At 26.9% G+C, this 15,186-nt stretch overlaps 1 protein-coding gene across 1 annotated transcript in view; it reads left to right on the top strand.

The window, feature by feature from the left end:
• The first annotated feature begins 5,301 nt into the window (after positions 1–5,301).
• LOC100198978 (pyruvate kinase PKM) overlaps positions 5,302–15,186 on the top strand; it is a 48,262-nt gene continuing 38,377 nt past the window's right edge. Inside the window, exon 1 of the mRNA XM_065805576.1 lies at positions 5,302–5,557. The gene's annotated coding sequence lies outside the window, so the exon portion shown is untranslated. The remainder of the gene's footprint in view (positions 5,558–15,186) is intronic.

The following is a 15,186-nucleotide window of genomic DNA, read 5'->3' as shown; positions in this document are numbered from 1 at the left end:
CTTTTGTAAAGAGGATATGTTTAAATGGAAAAAGAACATAGAGTTTATGATGTCAAAGTTATGAGAACAAAACTTATTAATGTCATATTATTGAAAATCTACATCCAAAGATGAGCGGTTTTCCTCATCAGAAACTGAAGCATGATGTAATAAATTTATCAAATTATTTATAGATTTTATTCAATCCCGATGCCGGAAAGAGTTAAGTTGATAAAGGCAAGTCATCAGTTATAAAAATTTTACTTAAAGTGAAGAGTAGTTTAAATTCATCATCAGATACATCAGTCAATGGAAAGTACAATTTAAACACAGACATGTTGAGCATTTTGATTGTGTTAAACTGTACCCATGATCATAAAGCCTGCTACATTTTGAATGAGTCCAAAACAAACATACACTACATTGAGTTGCACGGCAACTCATACCATTCTTTTTTTGTACATGCAGTGCATACTTCCCAAAAATTAGAGATCATAGTAAAACTAATGAGAAAGATAAAAGAAAAAAATTTTCCAAATTTTTTTCGTCAGGGTTAGGATTAGGGTTAGGGTTAAGAAAGCTTGAAGTTGTTAAGTTTTAAAGGAAATGAAAAGAAAATAATAATGAATATAACAATGAAAAATAATAACGATACAATATTATAAATAGTAATCATATTAGCAACAATTATAATAGTAATAATAATATTAATATTTGCCGTAAAATATAATGCCACAGCATTAATGAACAAACTTATATAAAATAATAGTCATAATAATAAAATAATAGAATTTCTTTTTTTTTTTGGTTCTTTATTACAATGTTTAAGATACAAATACGCATATATAAGGGAAAAATTACAAGTGAAGATATCGTAAAAATCAATAAATAAAAAATAAATAAAAAACGCAGATGCTCAAAGAAGACCATAAAATCTTGTCACAGAGAAGCGCTGATGAAGAACTTGAAACTTAAAATTTATACAAAGTATAAAAGTTGTTATACAAACAAATTAAATCGTTAAGATTAGAAAACCCTTTTACAACAAGAAAATATTAATGAACAAAAAATATACAAGTATTTGGTTTAATAAATAAAAAGAAAGCAATAATAATAAGTAATAAAGAATAATAAGTAACATATCACTAACCAAAAATAAGAATATATAACTAATTATATAACTAATTATACATTTTTTTAATTCATTTATTTAACCATAAAATATGAAAATTTGCAATAATATTTTATAAATAAGGTTAGGTGTCACTCATATAGTTACATAAATAAAGTTAGGTGTCACTCTATTGACTAGTAAAACTAGTCAATAGAGTGACACCTAAAAAAACAAACAAAAAAAACAAATACAAAAAAAAATAACTATAAAACATATAAAGAATTTAGAATAAAATAAAGAGGGAAAAAAAAAAAAAAAAAATAAAAAAAAATAAAGCACTAATAAATAAAGATAATATTAATGATTGCAATAATAATATAATAAAAATAATTATAATAATATGATTAAAAAAACATTACAAATAGTAACTATAACATGACAACTTTACTTTATAACTAATGATAAAAACTTTAATTATAACTAATGATAAAAACTATGGTAAAAATAATTACAGTAAAGTTTATAACTATGACAGAAATTATTAAAATAAGCATAACATTAGACAAAAATTAGGACAATAACCATAAAATTATTACTAGAATGGAATCACTATCACTATCATTATAAATATTATTAATAAGATTTATAAAACAAAGGTAAATTAATGATAATAGTAATATTAGAAGAGTTAAAAAAAACAGTATAAAATAAAAGTAATAATAGTTTTATAAATACAGTAATATAAAAAAGCAATAATAATAAAAGATAAAATTAATATTCATTAGATATATACTCAAATAAAAATTTCTTAATTTGGTTTTGATTGAGAAGAAGAATGTTGGTAATAAAAGGGTATTTAGTTAAAATCTTTTTTTTATAAATGGTATTAATTGGTTCCAGTGAGAAATACATTGATATTTTATAGAGAGCTTGCCACATTTGATAGCGTTGAAAAAATAAATTTGCAAGTTAAAATTTTCAGTTTGTCGAGTGTAATATTTGTGTGTGTCCCTTGTTTCAATAAAAAAAATTATTAAACAAATTTGGTAGTTTATTTTGAAGAAAATCAAACCAAAAATAATTATAAAGCTTTACAAGATCTTGAAATTTTAGAATTTTTAGTTCAGAAAACCTATTTTTGATACGATGTAAAAGAAAACTTCCTTTTTGACCACAAACAGTGCAACAACAACTTAGATGTGAGGAAAGCAAGGAATAGTAAGTTGATATTAGAATATGTTGGGGAACATAGTGTCGTATTAATGACAACACACTCTTAGCACGTGAGAGTTTTTATTTAAATGAATTAGTTGATAGTACCATGATAGGCTTTTACCAAGAAATAGCCCGAGGTGTTTTATAAATTTAGATGGGAAATTGTCCCTATCAAGCTTGTTTTTGGAGAGTGAAAAATACTAAATTCAGTTTTATTGATATTTAGAGAAAGACGGTTACTATTTAACCAATGACACAAATGGATATCTGAATTAACTTTTTTACAAAGCTGTGCGAGTGATTTATTTATGCAGAGAAGATTAGTGTCGTCAGCGAAATGATGAACAATCGAATTATTTAGAGAGTGAGGCAGATTGTTAATATATATTAAAAGCAGTAAAGGCCCTAGAACAGAACCCTGTGGGACACCATACTAAATAACTTTACTTATGGATTGAAACCCATTAATCGAGACAAAAAGAGTACAATTTTTAACATAGGATGAAAACCAATCATAAGCGATACCCCGTATACCATAGTGTTACAATTTTTCAATTAAAATTTTATGAGTAACTGTATCAAATGCTTTTTGGAGTTCAATAAAAACGCCACAAGCAAATAAACCAATATCAATCGCACCACGAATCATTTTAGTAATGCAAATAAGTGCATGGAAAGTAGAGTGTTTTAAACGAAATCCAAACTGGCAGCCGTAGAGACGCTTAGAATTATCAAGAAAGTGGTAGAGAATTTTGCTAATATTTGATAATAATGATGTTGATATATAGTTATTGCAGTCAAGTTTTGAGTCCTTTTTATGGATTGGTTTAACAGATAGCAGTTTTTAAAATATTAGGTAATATACCAGTAGCGAATGAGAGATTAAATACTTTAGAAAGTACTGAAGAAATATCATTCGCAAGAAGTTTCAAAATAAAGGTTGGAACGCTGTTTGGACCAGAAGCCTTGCCATCATTTAGAGAAAGAATAACTAATATTATTTCATTTTTTTCAGTAGGTTTAATGAAAAGAGAGTCAGGGTTTAATGTTTTTAAATACTTATGGAAGTCAGTATGGGATGAATGAATATTTTTACGCAGTTCTTTATGGATTGAAATAAAAAAGGAGTTGAAAATTTTCGAGATTTTAACTGGATCATTTATAATGGTGTTGTTTGAAGATATACAAGATGGATATGAGATATCATACGAACGTATATTCAATAGAGTTCCGATACCCTTCCGCATAGCTCTCAAACTACTGCCATTGATAGTAAAGTAATTAGAGTAGTGACTCTTTTTGCTTCTTCAAATAAGTGTTACAAGTAAATTTTTATAGGTTTTGAATTTTTTAAAAAAAATTAGTTTGTCATGAAGATTTTTTGTTTTAAGGAACTTCTTAAATATATCGTTATATTATCTTATCGAGGTTAAAATTACTGAAGCAATCCATGGTTTAAGGCTTCGAGTTAAGCCACAATTACAATTAGTTTTTTTTAGCAGTGCGTGTTTGTCTAGAAGAAAGTTAAAGCTAGTGAAGAAATCTTCATATGATTTATTTGTATTACCAATGGAAACTTTGATTACTTTATCCCAGTTGAATTTCAAGTAATCATTCCTGAATTGTTCACTATTTAATTTTTTGAAGTTTCGAAGTAGAATATTGCTGTTACGAGAATTAATCTTTCTTTTTTAAAAGGATAAATAAATTAGAAACTGTGGCAAATGATCCGATATTTTAATAGTTAGATTGTCGGAAATAATATCTTTAGAGGTTGAACTAGAAAATATATTATCAATTAAAGTACTGGAGTGAATGGTAATTCTTGTCGGCAAAGATATAAAAGGAAGAAAGTTGTTTAAAGCAATGGTGTTTAAATACTCCATGATTGAATTATCTGAGTTTGCTTTAATAAGATCTATACTAAAATCACCCATTATAAAGATGGTTTTATTTTTTCCAACAAGTTTTTCAAATAGAATAGCTAGATGTGAAATAATAAATTCATTAATATCTATGTTAGGATGGCGATAAACACAGCCTACTATGTTAGGATGGCGATAAACACAGCCTACTATGTTAGGATGGCGATAAACATAGCCTTCTATGTTAGGATGGCGATAAACACAGCCTATTAAATAGAAAATTGTTTTAAAATTAAATCTAATATTATTAATATATTATAAAAGAAAATAGAAATAACATGAAACAAAATTAAATAAAATTAAAAATAATATATTAACAACTAAATTATGGATAACAGTAATATATTTAACAATAGTATATATATAATAATATATAATAGTAATAAATTAAAATAATAAAATAAAATAAGATATAACAAAACCAAATAAAAATTAGATTTAATCAAATTCTACTTTTTCTTTTTTAATAGGTAATTTTTACCTCTCTTTTTCTTTTTTTTCTTTGTGATTTTTATTGATTATTTTGAATGGTTTAAATGTTTTTCGAATTCGAAATTCTTTTGTTAACTCGTAAAACGTTTTTTCTATATCTTTATTGGAAGTTGTATTTAAGTTGAGTAGTAATTTAAAAGTACTTTTTCCTTATCTGTTTTCCTTTGATACCTTGAATAGTTTGAATTGATTTTAATATTTTATTAATTAGATTAAAATCTAATTAAATAATTAGATATTAACAATTTTATTAATGTTTGTCAATTGTTTTATTATTTTCATTATTTAAACATCTGTACACTTATCTATGCTCTGTTTATTAATATTATCGTCTGGAAGATGTTTAAAATAACTTTTTTAATTTGTTGTAAAAATATGGTTTATTTGATTTTATGATAAACTCATCTAATTTTTGTTTTTCGCTAAAATCAAGTTAAAAAAGTTATTGTTTGTTTAAAAGGAAATTAAACAATTAAATTTTTTTACACATGAGGTAATAGAGAACTGTAAGTTATAAAACCCCTTAATTATTAAATACGCTAAAGTATGGTTTTAAGCTTTATTTCTTAATACTATAGGTTGTATTCCTTTATTTATGGTCAAATAAAAATTGTGTGGAATATAGCAAAAAACAAACAAATGCATTCAAAAAAATCCAAACCACGATCTTTTCTCCAAGTTCTTTTTATCCATTAACTTTGAAAGAAGCTTCTGTATAGAGAGAAGAACCTGCAGCGAGTTAACTCGGCGCATATTAAAAAGTACCTCAAAGTACCTCAAAATAAAATGATTATCGTTTGAAAGTATTTGGTTTGACCTAAGAGTATTTTTGGTAAGTTTGCAAATCAGTAGTTTGACATTACTAATATAAAATATATATATATATATATATATATATATATATATATATATATATATATATATATATATATATATATATATATATACATATATAAATATATATGTATATCGCTCTATTTGAAATATCTTTTTAATATTGAGCACTCTTTTAAGGTTATGAATTTTGTTTTATTATTATAATACAAAACAGCCTTAAATATATATATATATATATATATATATATATATATATATATATATATATATATATACATATATATATATATATATATATATATATATATATATATATATATATATATATATATATATATATATATATATATATATATATATATATATATATATATATATATATATATATATATATATATATATATATATATATATATATATATATATATATACAAGGCCGTAGGCAACTTTTTTCAATGTTTGAGCTAAGCAACTTTGAAACACAATAGAAACTCCATATTTAAGTATGTTCATATATGAGAAATGATGATGCTACGCAAAAAATTGCGGTGATTGGGAACAACAAAAATTAGGAAGACTGGGAACAACAAAACCCCAAAACGTTAGCCCCCCTCAGCCACAAATAGGAGGGCAATGAGTCAAATTTGTTATTTTGTTTTTAATTTTAAACTTTATTTATATTCATCGACAAATTTCAAATTTGATTCAATAATCTTTTGTTGTTCGGCTTTTATTACCTTATAAATTTTAGATCCCCCTCAAATTGAAGGAATGTAAACTTTATAAGAGTATGAACTTTTTTGTTTTACGATTGAAACTTGTGTCACGGAAGGAGCCTATCATTCCTTTCGAGACACAATTTTTGAATGCGTTTAACTATAAATTTAGAATTCTATTAATAATGTCTTTACTCAAAACTAAATAGATATTTATAGGTAGTATGTAAGATATTATTGCCCCCTTCTAAACGTTTTTAGTTTTTTTTGAATTCGCAATTTAGTATATAAAGATCGTTCCTTTTAAAAAACATGACTTTTTAATCATGCGCATCTTGATCTTTAAATATCGGCGAGTGCGATTTAAAAAAGTTGATAATGATATAACCGGTGTTGACTTAAATTTTGGGCCCACAAAACTTGGTTTAGTCACACGTTATCCCCTAGCTTCTTATTCCAAGCTATATTTTAAAAACTTGGTCTCTATATCAATTAAAAACGGCTTGTATTAATTTATTTCTAAGTTTGTTATCGTTGATAATTCTCACTCAACTCACCGAAAATTGACTGGGTAACTAAATAAAAAGTGTTAGTCTATTTTTAACCCTCGCTATAGGTATGGCATGGTATGCATCATTCTGTCCATAAATCAACGCGTAAAAACAATTTTCGATCTTTTTCTAATTACAACTCGTTTTCAAACTTCTGTTAAGTGCTGCAGTGCTACTACCTCTCAGTTCATTTTTCTATAATTAGTGATAATAAATACTGGTTTTTATTGTTAAGAAATTTTTGTGTAAATAAAACTATCTATAAATATTAGTAATAAGTACCAGTCTCAAAAAAAATCATATACTCTTTAAGCGTGTTTATTAAACAATTGATAATAGTTGTTTTAACAATTTTATTACCATCAAGACCTTTAATTTTTTGCTATAGCGAAAAATTAAAGGCCTTAATGCTAATATAATATATTAATATAAACTTTAGAATTTAGATGTTTAAATGCAAACATCATGTTTATATACAAACATCATGTTTATATACAAACATCATGTTTATATACAAACAGTGTGTTTACATTTCTCACCTCATGGCCGTATACAAGTGGGGGCTTGGGGAGAAAGGGGGTGGGGCTGTCGCCCCCTCCCCCCTCCTCATACTTTTCGATTTGTTGCGCCTCTGGTAATATTTTTATAAGCAATTTGAAAACATTTATATAACCTTCGTTATTTAAATATCTATAACTAATTTCTTTAATTGCGAAACAACTATAAAAAAATATTTCGCAATTAAATGAATAATAAAAATAAAAATGACGCAAATAGGTAAACTTAAGTAAATGACTATAAATTTTACGTTACCTTTTGAATAAAAAATAAGAACTCGTTGTATAGAACTTGTTACAACGTGGTATTAAACTTGCTACAGCTAATAAAAAGTTGTTTTGTTCATGTAAGGCGATTTTTTTTTAATAAATTTGCGTTTTCCTTTTTTTTTTTAGAGTTTTAAGTTTCATGAATTTAATAATTAAATTTAAATATTGTATTATTTTAAAAATTAAATATTATATATATATATATATATATATATATATATATATATATATATATATATATATATATATATATATATATATATTTCTGATGAATCTTTGTTGATGAAACACAGTGTTAAATGGAAAAAATTTTTGTTAAGTGATTTTCTACTACTAATATAATTGCTTTGTTCTTTTAAGAACATTGAGTACTCTATTGTGTAGAATAATTTTTAAAGTTGTTTAAATATATATATATATATATATATATATACATATATATATATATATATATATATATATATATATATATATATATATATATATATATATATATATATATATATATATATATATATATATACATATATATATATATATATATATATATATATATATATATATATATATATATATATATATATATATTAATATAAATATATTAATAGATCACTAATATTTATTAAGGCGATTTTTTTTAATAAATTTGCGTTTTCCTTTTTTTTTTTTAGAGTTTTAAGTTTCATGAATTTAATAATTAAATTTAAATATTGTATTATTTTAAAAATTAAATATTATATATATATATATATATATATATATATATATATATATATATATATATATATATATATATATATATATATTTCTGATGAATCTTTGTTGATGAAACACAGTGTTAAATGGAAAAAATTTTTGTTAAGTGATTTTCTACTACTAATATAATTGCTCTGTTCTTTTAAGAACATTGAGCACTCTATTGTGTAGAATACTTTTTAAAGTTGTTTAAATATATATATGTATATATATATATATATATATATATATATATATATATATATATATATATATATATATATATATATATATATATATATATATATATTAATATAAATATATTAATAGATCACTAATATTTATTATCTAATAATTACAGTTTGCAAATTAGATTTAAATAATTTTGTATTAATTATAGTAACATTACGTAACAATCTATTATATGATTTACTTCAGTGGTATGTCTTTAAAACAAAAATTGTCTGGTGCGGAAGGGAGGCGTCGTAAACGGCTGAAGGAAATTTTGGAAGGGGCAGATACAAACCGCACTATTACTTCTTTCTATGCAAGAACTGTCGTCTCATCAATTTCTCCTAACTTTGCCTCTACCTCTAGCCCCGAAATTACAGCTACTAGAGCATTTTTTTTAGATAATACTTCGAATTATAATGGTTTTAACAGTACTTTTACTACTGCATTTCTTGCTAACCCTGATACTGCTGCTACTACTTCTTCTTATGCTGGCTCTGTATCCACTGTTACTTCGGCATCATCTTCTAGTTCTGTCTTCAATTTTTCTTCTTCGATTACTATCTCAGCCAACGATGTTAACTCTACCTCCACTGTTACAGTCTACCAAAAAAAGCATTTAAGTAATAGTCCGCATGAACCTGTGTTAGTTTTTCCAAAACGTACATGTGGTAATCAGAAGCAATCATTTTGTCAGCAATGGTACAAACACTGTTTCCATGGTTGCATTACAACAAATAAAACAATACAGTTTTATGCTACAATTGTATGCTGATGGAAATGCATAATCTATCATCTTCAAAATGCAGCGAGGATGTTTTCACAAAAACTGGATTTCCTAATTGGAAAAAGGTTTACAAAAATTCCAGAAACACCAAAATACTCTTTCTCATCGAGAAGCCATCGAGAATGTTAAAACTATTCCTTCAACAACTAAAGATATTGGCGAACTTCTCAGCAAAACTCATGCATAGGAAAAAATGAAAAGTAGAGCGATGTTAATAGTAATCACGAATAATCAATTTCTCGCCAGACAAGGTATTGCACTGCGTGGTGATTACAATACAGACAAAGATTATAAAGAATTTAATTCGAACTTTTCTCAGTTACTTAATCTCAGAGGCAAAGATAATCCCGCTTTAACTAAATAAATGAGAAAGTCGCAAGATAAATTTACGAGTGTATCCAAATCCAAAGTATCCAAAATAAAATTCTGCAGATAATGTATCTCGCTATACTCAGAAAAATTACATCCAACATTTCTGGAAAATGGTTTACTGTTATGGTAGATGAAACCACAAATCAGGCCAACCCTGAGCAAATGGTGATTTGCTTGCGATATATAGATGAAGATGACTTGGAAGTGCATGAAGTGTTTGTCGGACTTTATAGTATGGAAAACACATCTGCTGAAAGTATTACAGCAACTATCAAAGATGTTCTTATGCGGATGAATCTTTCAATTAATAATTGTCGCGGTCAATGTTATGATTGTGCCAGCATCATGACAAGTTTGAGTTGCAAAGAGAATAAGTGACCTCGAACCCAAAGCACTATATTCCCATTATTATGGTCACGTTTTGAACTTAGCAGTACAAGATACACTTAAAGCTATCAGCATCATGAAAAATGCTCTGAACACTGTTCATGAAATTACAAAGTTGATAAAAAAATCTCCCAAACGTGAATGCCTTTTCAAAAAGTTAAAAGAAAATATTCTCCCTGGGACACCCGGTATTCGTATACTCTGTCCTACACGCTGGGCGGTAAGAGCAGAATTATTTTATTCCAACTCTGAAAACTATGAAGCTCTACAAGTTGCTTGGGAAGAAGCTTAATCTAAGACAAAAGACAGTGAGATCGTCGCTCAAGTAGGTGGAGTTGCAGCACAAATGGAAATATTCCCTTTCTTGTTTGGAATTGAATTGGGCAAGACTATTTTATGCATGGTCGACAATTTATTAAAAAGTTTGCAAAAGGTTACACTTTCGGCTAGTGAAGGTCAGAAAGTTGTTGAAAGAACTTTGATTACATTTAAATCTATCCGGTCTAAAAATTCATTTGAGCTATTTTGAAACCGTATTGAAATCAAAAAAAAATTACTTCAACTAGAAAAACCTGCTTTCCCCCGCCATGCCAAAGTACTTCGTTGTTTTGAAATAGGAGCATCTGCATCAGTATTACCTGAAAATTCTAGTTTTAATTTTTCAAGAAGATATATTTCGAAGCTATAGAAACAAAAATTGGCAGTATTCAATCTAGATTTGAACAACAAGAATAGTTAATGCTTCAAAAGATAGAATCAGTACTTTTAATGTTTCATCTGAAGGTAGTTCAATAAATAACGAAGTTCTTGCTTTCTATGCTACAGATTTGAATGCTTCAAGATTGCATGCACAATTACAAGTTATGCACGAATCCACAACTGAACTATTAGACACTCTACAAAAAGTCCTTAATTTTGTCAGGTAAGATATGAATGGATTTCCTATAAACCTTACTGTTCTTTATTTAATAATTACGACTGTCAGTGTATCTCAAATTGACTAACATATGCACTAAAATGCGTATTTGTATGCTAACATAACACATAAATTTTTGTGTAATAATGAGAAGCAAACGAAGTTGAAAAGGAATCATTATCAGAAAATAGGAAGTTGATAAACTTATCCTTCTGATACCAGCAACAAACGTCACAAGTGAGAGAGCTTTCAGCACACTAAGAAGAATAAAATCTTGGTTAAGAAGCACCATGAACCAAGCACGATTAAACTGGTGTATGCTGTTAAATATACACACACAAAAAACTGATGAACTTAACATCATAGATATAGCCAATGATTTTTGTAGCCGAAGTGAAGGTAGTAAAACTGTATTTGGACAATTTTGAAAAAAAATTTTGAAACTACTGTAATGCTTTTTAAAATTCTTATACTATATAAAACTTGAAGTTTGTAAAAATAGCCAAAATTTGTTTTCAGTTTCTGATCTATATACTAATTTCCGAATCGTACGCATTCGTAAATATTATATTTTAAGGCTGAATTTTACTTCATTTTATTAAAAATATCTTTAAGTAATAAATTACTTCAAAAACCTACAAAATATCACATTTAAAAAAGTTAGTGTAATACATACAGTATAGGCATTACTACAGAGTTCCGCTGAGTTTTATTGTTAAGAGACATGTTATTTGCGCCCCTACTCTTTCTAGTCCCCCAGATTAAAAAAAGTTGTCTACGGCCATGCACCTTATAGATTACCATAAAGTCAAGGTTGGAAGTTCATTATAATATCTAACTCGCATTAATACCAGTGTTCCTAAAAGTATTGTGTTGGATCATTATTCTTGTTATCTAAAATTTAACCACCATAGTTCAAAATTTTGATTTTTCTATAAAAATTTATTCCTATGACATCAAATTATATAGTTCATTTCGCAGGTTCGTCTGCTTTAATGTGTTAATGTATTATTTTGACTAAATGTTAGGAGATTATTTTTAGCCTAGTTTTTCTAACAAAAACATCTCGGTTTAAATTAGGATTGTTATCTTATTTATAAAAACTTGAGGATAACTAATTTTAAAAGTCTCGTATTTTAATAAGAGCTTTCACTAACTCTATGAGACCAATATTAATTGTTCACAAGTTGGTCATTATATTAAAATGAAAATAGATGAAAAATAACTCCTATAGTTATAAAAAGTTTTCTTTGTATGTCTTAAATTAGATTATAGGATTTTTATTTGAGTCAACGATTTTACACTTTTTTTTTAAATCAGCGTGTCCTTTTGAATATGCACCCTTGATCCTAAAATCCAGAGGGGAAAAACAAACCAAATAAAAAATATACGAAGGACAAAATTATAAAACTAATTAAGAACTATCTGTATTTATAGTTCTAGTAAACTTTGATGAAGTATATTTGCTTTTATATTCAATATAAGTTCTACAATTATTATTAATTTAGAAGTCTGTTATTAACAAAAAGCGCCCTGATTTTAGGATCAAGGGTGCATATTCTCCCCTACACCCTTAAATGTATTATACAGTAAAGTAATTTCCTTGTATTTTTAAAAAACTGCTGTCATAATCTGACTAGCTGATAAAGCAGCAACTGCCTTTGGCGGGACCGTCGAGAGCTTTCATGACACCCGGAGCAAAGTATCTATTAGGCGCCCCTTTGAGCGCGCATAATTTAAAAAAAGTTTTAAATAAAAGGGTATGCAATCATGCATATGTTTGTTTGCAGGCTTTTTTAAAATGATTTATTTTTGAATAGTATTTTATTTCAGTTAAAATTATTATGGCAATAATTTCAAAATCTAAATCTTGAAATGTACGACTTTTTTGTAGCAACACAAATATTAAAATACTAAAAAACAGAAAACGGACTATTAAAACACACTCTTCTCGCTTTTTTACCGGCAAAATTTGTTATTATGTCATCATACAAGAAAGACTTAGCCAATTCATTTTTAACTGATAGCATCATTAGATCTGGATAGAGTTCTTGTAAAAAGCAAAGACTTCTTTGAACAATTACGATGCATAATTTCTTTTATATAGTTGTCTTCTTAAACATCATTAGCGTAGAGTTCCACCAATTCACAAGACTTTATCTCTAAAGAATCTGGTTCCTGATTTTTCAACCAGATGAATAAGAACTTTGACTTTGACAGTCTTAACAATATCAAATCTTGATTGAAATTGTGAAATAAAATGATCCAGGGGAATATTGAAGATATTTACTTCAAATTTTTGCTCAGGATTCTCATAAGAGAAAGCTGCATTTGCAGATTCATTGTGGAATCGTTTTTCTCTCTTCCCTCGTTTTGTTAAAAATTCAGCTATAAAGCCAAGAGAACCGGCAATAGCTTTTGCTTTAGCCAAAATATCCATCCATGATGAAAGGATGCGGCCAAGATCACTAAGTAGTTGTTTAATGAGAACAACTTTTTCAACAATAATTAGTGAAGTTAACTGAAACAAATGACGTATCTTGTCAACAACTTGGAGAGTTTTGTATCAAAATGTTAGAAGTACAATAATTTCAAACGTATTTAAAAACTTTATTAACGAGTTAGCTTCATTGAGCATGTCAGCGGTTGGGGACAGCAATAACTTCCCGTAGTTGTTTTGTAACTGTTTAATTGTGGCAATCCAAACTGACTATTTGGTGCCTGAAAGCTTATGAAGAGATATTTCTTTCGATTCTTGCAAAATTTTCGAACTAGCCGTAAAGAGCTTGAATATTACCGAAAAAAGTCTTGATCTCAGCGCAAGTTTCAACTGCATGTACTCAAGCTAAATCGAGATATCCCTCGGTAATTACAGTAATGTATCCTGCTTCTGTAACTTCCTTTAAAAGAGCACACTAAACCAAAGAAGTACACTCATGTATAAACTCATTCTGCGATTGCCGTGAGAGGTAATGGGCCTATATTCCTGCATCCGAGTCTCTTCTATTTGGCAACGAGCTACGTTTTCTAGATAATTGTTCAACGTTTTGTTATAATTTGAAATCAATTTAAGAGCTCCATGAAAATTGCCATTCACATGCTCTCCTATACCATAGGTTTGACTTGTTGCAATAATAATACAAGAATAGATAAATAATTCATTGATGATACAATAAAACGTAATTTTGAAATAAAAAATTTAGTTGATCTTTAAGCGGTATGTTTTTGTGATAAGAAAAACAATATTGCATCTAGAAAACAGCGCAATATTTCACGCAATTTTTCACGCTACATTGCTACCTCAAACTCTAAAGCTTGTTTGACATTCAAATTTTTTTGTATTGTTTGTTTAAACATTATATTTTTCCGCTGAATGAATATTACAACCTACATAAATTTACAACTAAAAATAAATGCCAGATGCAAAAAGAAGACTCTATTTTTGTCTTATTGCGGAGCACCATATTACAATTTATATTTTTTTACAAAAATTTTTCGAAGAGTATAAAGAATTAACTAAGAAATAAGATAAATGTTTTCAAAAATATTAGCATAAAAATAAGATTGTTTCAATTAATAGATAATACCATAAATTTATAAGATAAAACTAAAAACAAACAAAAAACAAAAGAAGAAAGAAAAAGGAAGAAGCAAAAAACAAATTATTATAATGATTTTTGTCAGCAATTATTTAATTTTGTTTTTGAATTTACATGGTAATTAAATCTAAGGTTAACTTAAATTATTTACATCGTTTTTTAGTTGATTTAGTCTTTTAGATGATTTGATTTTATTGATTTATTTTGAAAGAAACACTTATTGCACCATTCCAGACTAGAAGACATCAATCTCCGGCTAATCTGTGACTTTTGCAAATCTCTATATAATATTTCTTTTTAGCGAATCTCTATATAAATAATGCTGAATCTAATAGTAACAGTTGTTCTCACTCGTTACCTAATAATAGTAACAGTAGTTCCCAATCGTTACCTGATAATAATAACAGTAATTCCCACTCGTTACCTGATAATAGTAACAGTAGTTCCCACTCGTTACCTGATCACAGTTTGTAGATTTTTGACCTAACCTCAACGAAAACACC

The sequence above is a fragment of the Hydra vulgaris genome, chromosome 09 (assembly GCF_038396675.1).
Source record: "Hydra vulgaris chromosome 09, alternate assembly HydraT2T_AEP".
Taxonomy (NCBI): domain Eukaryota; kingdom Metazoa; phylum Cnidaria; class Hydrozoa; order Anthoathecata; family Hydridae; genus Hydra; species Hydra vulgaris.
This window is presented reverse-complemented; position numbering and strand designations above follow the sequence as displayed.